Here is an 8,480-nt window from a genome sequence, read left to right on the forward strand (position 1 = left end):
TATTTTTGAACTAGTTATATCCCATAGATATTTAAACTTGTGAATTGTAACAAGAAATTTACCTTAATATTCCATATACACATCTCAAAAGATACATTGGAGGTGAAATCTTTGTTGCAATATTTGCTACTAAGGTAAAACCCCTTTGGGAGGTGAAATATTTTTTGGGGTGTGCAATATATTGTTGGCTCTCTTATCCTAAGGTACATGCATGGACATGTAACACTAGTGATGTAGTAAAAGAGGTTATATGAGAGAAGAGATTTGACCATGTGGACAAATCTAACCAAAACTAACATGACAAGATCATTACACAGCACATATAAGAGTTTAATTGAAATAAGATCTAAAATAGACTTAAGTAAATTTTGCATAGCTAGCTCAAAATTTTCATTATGATAGGTATTCTTACACACTAGATTACAATATCTCCTTTAAACATTATTCTTACAAAGGATGATAAATCTGAATGAGCTCTTTAATACTATTTTAGCAAAAGATTTACTTAAATAAAATTTTTAAACCAAACATGCTTGGTACCTTTTGTAAAAGATTAAAAAACTAAAGACATAGCTCCTTTAAGTAATATCACCAAAGAAAGAATATCACAAATGCTAATGGAAGTAACTTCTCAAGAAAAAAATCAAAATTACATCAATGTGTCTTCCTTGATGAAAGGAGAAGGAACGGAGTTTAAACACTTGAAGTAGACTTTAATTTCTCTTTCATGATTAGACTTGCTATATCTTGGCTTTATTCTTATATGCCCTTGGGTGGTACTTCAAGAGCTTGAACTTCAATAGGAGGAACCTCTTGGGAGTTTGAATTTTGTTTAGCACTCTCATGGACCCTCCACAATTATGCTTCAACCTCTTTTTGCTCTTGAATGTTGCAAACCATTGCAATAGTTTTCATGTGATTTACCAATGCCACCTTAGATGCAAGCCCACTTGCATATACATCAAATACAACCTCATGAGCATCATTCAATGCTTTGATTGTAGTTCCCATAACTTTCATTTTCTTTCTCAAAAGAGCCTTTGCAATCCTCTAGTCTTCTTCAAGATCTTCATCATTGCACTCCTTGTCCAAGCCTTCAAAGTCCAAAATGGAAGGCTTTTTGACATTGTTTATATGTTGCTCAAAATTGATGAAGCTTTTCTCCATGGTCACTAATGTCAAAACCACAAAAGAATCTATAGATCCAAAAGAAAAGGCTCTATCCATTGGTAGAAAGTCAACACTACCAACAACTAGCATGTGATACTTGCAAGAAATACTTTCAAGAGAATTTTCCAAAGTTGCCATTTGCTTTCAATCAAGAAATGATAACAACATGAATGCTTTAGGTTCATATGTCATTTGTATTAGAGTGGATACAACCTTTTCAAACTTTATAGAGTCCCATTTCATTCCCTCAACCCCATGTGCTACATCTAGAATAACAACCCCAATAGTAATTGGATCTCTATAAACATTATGTATAAGATAAAAGGTTTCTAGATTGCATCCGACAACATATACACACCAAGGAGAAGTAGTGGAGGATTGAAGAGGATTTTACTTTTTTCCAATTAGGAAGTTCACAATATCTTTTGCTCCATTTGGTAGGGAACTTGCATCAGCTCCACGTGTGAGTTTCTTTGATACCCAATCATTGCAAATGGCTAAAATCTTTGTGTAGAATTCATAATTGATATCATAGTCATCAATAAGCTCTTCCCAACTCTTCATCATAGCGCTACTTTCTAGAACTGAGGCATTGAAAAGAGTGACTAATTACTCCTTTAGGACCCTATCTTGCTTGATTTTCTTAGCCATTGTTCCCATGTCAATCATATCTTCCTTATCCCATTTGTTTCTAAGAAAAAAGATATAACCTTCGTTGATCTTCTCTTGTAGTGTAAGGATGTCTCTATCCTTTAGACCCATAAGGCAAGGAAATGCAATAGGAGAAGGTTGCCTTCCCTTCTTTTTCAAACTCTCCTCTTGGGATATAAGCTCACCTCTAGAGTATCTCTTCATGATTTTGATCCAACTATCAAATATTTCTTGGGAGCTAACAATCATATGACAATCTCTAGATGCACAATTTTCTCCAATGTATGCCACAAATCTCTACAAAAAAGAAGATCAAAATAGTGAGCGTAGAACAAAAGAAAGAACATCACAGTAATCTTCACAAAAAGAGAAGGTAAGCTTATATGTGATTACCTGCCATGGTACTCTTTGAGAGCTTGTCTTAGAAATTGGGGTTTTACCCCCCATTTGGAGCCAATGCAACCATCAGATTTATGATCTGAGCATCAGATCACCGAGTCTTTCAAGAGACCCTTCACTCTTGTTCTCAGCCTTATCCCCTCCTCTCTAATTCATTATAAATATGAGGTATGGGGAGGCACAAGGGGGCATAAGGAGACCCTGAGAGGCTGCGAGAGAGAGGTAGAGAGAAGGATAACCCTCCAAGAGATTATGAGAGAGATCTTGAGAGAGAGAGAGAGAGAGAGAGAGAGAGAGAGAGAGAGAGAGAGAGAGAGAGAGAGAGAGAGAGAGAGAGAGAGAGAGAGAGAAGAGTTACCCCAAGAGGCTCCACAATTCCCTTTATCTCGATCCTCGACTTAGCCATCTTCTCTTACACTCTCCCATCTCGAATCTATTTCGCCTTCTTAATCTCTTGAGTCTACTTGCGGACGATGGCCTCCAAGCAAAGAATGTTGCATACGGATGGAAATCCTACAACCAACAATGAAGCTTCGGGCGAAGGCATCACTGTCAATCCAATTGCGGTACAGGGTGTAAGTAATGTATTTCCAAATTGATAGATGCTTATTTTGATCCTCGCATGAGATACATTAGGCTCCATACTATGATGGAAAAGAATAGGTCATTGAAAAGGATAAATCGCATCTCAAATATTCATATATGAAGTTTGTGAAGTGCTTGTATCAAGGGGAGTTAAATTGCACCTAGTTGTTGTGCGATGAATCCATCATAGCATAAGGAGCATATGGGACTCTAAAGTATTGAGCATCGATGAGTCTTTTATTAATCTTTACTGAGGACAATATTGTTTAAGGTTCACAAATGCATATAGACGGTACATACATGGGAGAGATTATGTGAACTTTACATCAATGACATGCGACTCCTTGCCTTAGGAGAAAGGAAGATAAAGCCAACATAAAATGTTGCATAGTAGGGAAAGGCTAAAAGATAAATGTCACTTAGAGAAGAGGCATAAATGCTCTTGCTAGATTGATTAATTATCATTGGAATGATAGGACTTATGTCATGTATCGTATTTGAACCTTTAGAATATGCCTTAGCCAAAAGGAGGGAACGTTAGGTAAATTTTACTCTTTGATCCCAAGGGGGAGAGCGAATATACGATAAAATTGTTATCGCGTCTATTCTTGTATTGTTTGGGAAAAATACAATTAGTTTTGTTGGTGGATTGAACAACACCCTAAATGTTTTTCTTTCAATCAATTGATTTTTTCATTGTGATTTGGATAAATATTCCAAGGCTTGTGTTGATGGCAAATGCATTGCAGGGGTCTGTAATGACAAGTTGCCATGGGAATAAAGGAATGTTTCCCTAGAAGATGATATTAGGGTTGATTGCCTTGATTGTGCTTGACTCTTAAGTGGATTAATTAAGGATGGATATTTTGCATGGGTGAATCATCTCCAAGATCGCACTGTGGATTACCCCGAGAGGGCACTGCTTGATTCACAGGTCAATGGTCCTGTCCAGAATGGAGTTGGAGATCCCCGTGAGCCCAACGTCTGGGACGTTGGAAGATCCTATTCTAGATAAAGGATGGAAATTTTGGTGCCATGTGATTTGGACCAGGTTCTTTTATTGGACAGAAGAGACAAAGATTAATTTGAAGATAAATTAAAAAACTTGTTTGTCAAAAGGTCTTCTTACTCTGTTTTCATGTGTGTGCTGTAAATTACGCGAACGAACCTTGTTCCCTAAAAGGATTAATTAATGAAGCTGATTTTAAATGTCACACATAAATGTGGTAGGACCTAATTAGAAAACTAAATCTATCAAGGGAAGCGGATGGGCGGAATCCCCGATGGATCTGTCCTACGGCTGGGTGGTCCCAGAGAACTGGGAGGCTTCTCACAAGGTTTTATCGATGATGACTTTAGGTATTGTTAAGTTAGAACCCAATTCATGCCATTTCATGGGACCGGAATGGGACTATGCCCTACGTGCAGAGAGGTTGAGTAGCACATCCCTCTCATTTCCCATTCTCTTTGAACCAAGTGCAGCATGGATCTGCTTCGGATTGGGTATCTCTGCGTAAAGTAGGATGTCTAAAACCAGATTCTAGAATGCTGTTAGGAGACCTTGGTCCTAGAAATCCAATTTTAATTGAGGGGATACTTGTGTGATTGCAATGATACACTTGTTGGTCACTCAAAACCTCTTCAATTTCGGTTTTATATGCAAGGAGATACACCTATCATGCAATATAAGATGCATCCAAAGTCCCCATACTGGTTACCAAGAGAAGGTGGCATTCAATTATGGAAGAGAGACACTGCAAGAAAGCCTACTCTACCAAAGGGTGTTCCAATGTTATTGCCCATGTTTGAGTATGTTAAGGATCGTCGAGAAGTAGTAAGTAGAGTTGAAGTATTGGGAAAGATGGTCAAATGTACAAGGACCTAACGTAGAGTTCACAAAGTTTATAACCCCAGTGGTTGATTATTGGAAATATATGATCTACGCTCTTCAAACTCCAAATGTCCAAGAAGATTATTTTTCATAGATTTTTGGCCAAGAACACAAAGTGATGTAACCAATATAGATGTAGATCATGTAGATGACTTTATTGGATTGGAAGAGTTGAATGATCACTATTGTGGTCCTCTTAGCAAACGACCCAAACATGCATTTGAACCAATGCTTGATGTTAAGAAAGATGACTTTGTGCTTGTCAAACCTTCAGATCCAGTATATCCAATATGGCCTAGTGTTATACAAAGTGAGGTGGATACAAATAGAAATTCCAAAAACTTGAACAAGGTACGTATACAATATTGGGCACCACTTTGTAGTCGTCAAAATGCTACAGATGCAGAGGTGTATTTTAATTGTTGGGATAAATAATGGATGTGCAACAAAAAAGATCTTGAACGATGGGAAATAATAGATAGCATTATCTTCTCTTGGATAAAAAAAGGTACAAAATCTCACAAATAATTTAAAATTTCCCTAAAAATTGTATTGAAGGCCAAACAAAGTTTACAAGAATCCATGAAGATTCTCAAGGATATTAAAACTAAGATGTTTATTAATATCACCTTTTTGAGTTTTTTTCAATATCTTAGAAACAACCATATTATATGTTCAATTGCACCAAGTTACAAATTAATGAAATTCCCAAAATTCACGAAATCCATTTTGATTTGGAATTCCCATATTGATGGGAAATTCCCAAATTCTCAAATATGGAATTTTTTGGAATTCATTTATATGAAGTTCCACATCTTTCTCTTCTAACCCATTAAAAATGGGTAGATGAAACCCTAAGGCTGGCAGGTCTGGCATTTTGAATGATATTGCAATGAGTTGCGCCATGGTAATGACCGAATTCCCTAAAGGAGTTTGAATGATCAAAACTACTACTCCACTTGAAGTGGGTGGACTGATTGGAAGAGGGAAAGTACTATTTGATATCCCAACTTTGATTTAAAATATTCTCGACTTCTCACAAAATGGACTTGAAAAACTCTAAAATCTTTAGATAGATAAGATTTCAAGCAAAAAAAAAAAACCCGAGGATTATAACCTGACATTTTTTTCCAGATTGACAAGGACTGTAGCCACTCGTCTCATGGAAGTTACCACATGAACAAGATTTATGAGCCATATTAATCATTAATGTCAGTGTCTATAGTATGGATGGTCCAAAAATACTAGATTTTTGGACAAAACTAGCATCTTTTTGATATTTTGAAATTATCTATTGTAAATATCCTAAAAAACTATGGAAACTTATAGAATAGAGTGTCATGTAAAAAAAGCAAGTAGCTTTTAAAGCCAAATTTGGAGATTTAATGCAAAAATAAGGATTGGTGAAATTACACACGTTGTGATCACAATTTATAGGCAGCAAACAACACTTCGAATGGGGAGAAGAAGGAGTGGTCTCGAAGATTTTTGACAGGTGTCCTTGGGTTTTACCTCCCTTTCGGAGCCAACAAAACTATCAAATTTGCGATTTGAGCATCAAGTTGCATCTTGGAAGCTTCAGATTGCTAATTTTGCCAAGATCCCCTCCATAAAGAGCTCTTCTTTTTAACCACAACCTTTCTTCTCTAATTTAGCTATAAATAAGAGGTATCGCGAGCAGTTGAGAGAGATTCGAGAAAGAGGGGAGAGCCCCTTCTCAGGAGTATAGAGTAAGAGGAAGTAAAAGAGAGGGAGGTAGAAGGATACTCCCCCATTGAGAGGCTGCAAGAGGAAGCTAGAGAGGGAGAGAGTTAGAAGGAGATAAAGAGGGAAGAAGATCCCGAGAGGCTGCAAGAGAGGGAATTAGAGGGAGGGTTAGAGAGGAAAAGCATTACCTCAACCTCCCCCTACCTTGGTCTTCATCTCGGCAATCTTCTTACATGCTCTCCCATCCCGAAAACATTGTTGGGATAAAAGGCCCTTGGGCCTACCCGTGTACAGTGACCGCCCATATTCTTTATTCATATATATATATATGAAAGTGCAATAAGGCTATCATAACATTGTTGATAGCACCTAAATTGTGTGTGCTCTTCTCTCCCGCGTCTTTTGCATCCCTTTCAATTGGTATCAGAGCATGTCATTCGCGAGCGCTTTCCGGTCTTCCCCGGCATCTACACGAGGTATGAGAGCTTTCTTCTCACTCAGTTCTCATCCATTCTTTGACATGAATAGCAGGGTTTCATGAAGAGGCAACCATAGCTTCCATCATTGAAGCTTATTCTCTTCACCTCTTGCTTGGACTTGTCCTAGACTTGTGTAGGCCTATTGTAGGCCTTCATTGGGCTCTTGCTTATCCCCTACCCACCCTGATTTGGCCCCTCAAGTACAGCAGCATGCTCATATTTTATTTGCACCTGTTTGCAAAAATGGCTTAAAAATTACTCTTTTTGTCATATCTCGGGCATTCGGAATCCGATTCAGGCAAGGTAAGAATCTAAGTTGGGGTTTTGGAACACTCTGAATGCGATGGTAATGTCGGATTTGACAAATTCTGATGATAGAATATTTTGCAATAGATTTTAGGTCTGAGACAGCATGTATTTGTATGCCTATGGCTTATGTGATGCTTCTACTGATGTCTATTGATACCGGATCACTTGTGGATGTTATGCCTCTTATGTGAGACACATTTGGAGCTGATTTAGCATAGCCATTTACTATTTTGAACAATCCTAGATCTGTCCAAAACAGGGCAGCCACCTGTTACTTCAATTTTATGCTTACAGGTCTTGGCATTTGATACCCGGTTAGTGCCTATACATACGGGAATGTATGCCTATGGATTTGAGCTTCGATTGAGCACTGATTTTCTTAGTTTATAGAGGTTATATGCTGCTGGAAACTTTAGGGTTGAAGCTATTTATGTTACAATTGGGTTATACCTATTGGTCACGGGATGCTCCCGGCTACTTGGTATGATGTCATGATGTATTTGGACTATACCACATGTCTTGTTTATACTTCAAAATGCTTTTGAGCTGAGATTAGAGCTCAATTTGGGTTTGACAGTCACTTCTTTGCAGCTGGCATTTCATCTATAACATGGCTTATGCCTAGGCTACCTAGTACGTGTTATGATACCTTGGTGAATGGTTTATGCTTTGGCTGTGGATGGTAGTTGTTTGAGCTCATCTCGACATTCATTTGAGTATTTCCTTGAGCAGTTGGACATTGACTTGGCTTTTTCCGTTGTCGTGCCACTACGCGCACACCATGTAAAAAAAAATCTAGAGTGTGGCTTCCTTTTAGATTTAGAGGGTCAATGCCACTTTAGACATTAGTATTAGTGTCCATGGTTCAAAATATTAGATTTTTTTTGGACAATTTTTTAGTCAATTTTTGATATTCTAGATATTATCTTTTGTAAAAATCTATAAAAATATAGATAACTTCTAGATTAGGAGGACATGTAAAAGAAAGCATGTAGCTTTCAGCCAATTTGAGAGGATTTTATGTAAAAAAAGAGATCAGCGAAGTCGTGCGACGCGTGATTGCTGTTTTCAGGTAGTGAACAGCACTCCGAAAGTGGGAGATGAAGAAGGAGTGATCTGGCAGGATTCTAGCCAGGTGTTCTTGTATTTAACCCTCCTTTCGGAGCCATTGGAAGCATCAGATTGGCAATCTGAGCAGCATAGAGGAAGGTATTATTTTGTACACGTTTTTGTCTATTAGAGTTATATTTTCTCTTAATGCTAAAAGAAACTGACGTGCTTCATCTCTG

General features: G+C 37.7%; 1 pseudogene; it reads right to left on the reverse strand.

Annotated features, from left to right (window-relative positions):
• Positions 1-693: 693 nt before the first annotated feature.
• On the reverse strand, positions 694-2,070 carry LOC148035296 (uncharacterized; annotated as a pseudogene).
• Positions 2,071-8,480: the final 6,410 nt, after the last annotated feature.

The sequence above is a fragment of the Lygodium microphyllum genome, chromosome 6 (genome assembly GCF_053477565.2).
Source record: "Lygodium microphyllum isolate KBCC chromosome 6, Lygodium_microphyllum_v1.1.10, whole genome shotgun sequence".
Lineage (NCBI taxonomy): Eukaryota > Viridiplantae > Streptophyta > Polypodiopsida > Schizaeales > Lygodiaceae > Lygodium > Lygodium microphyllum.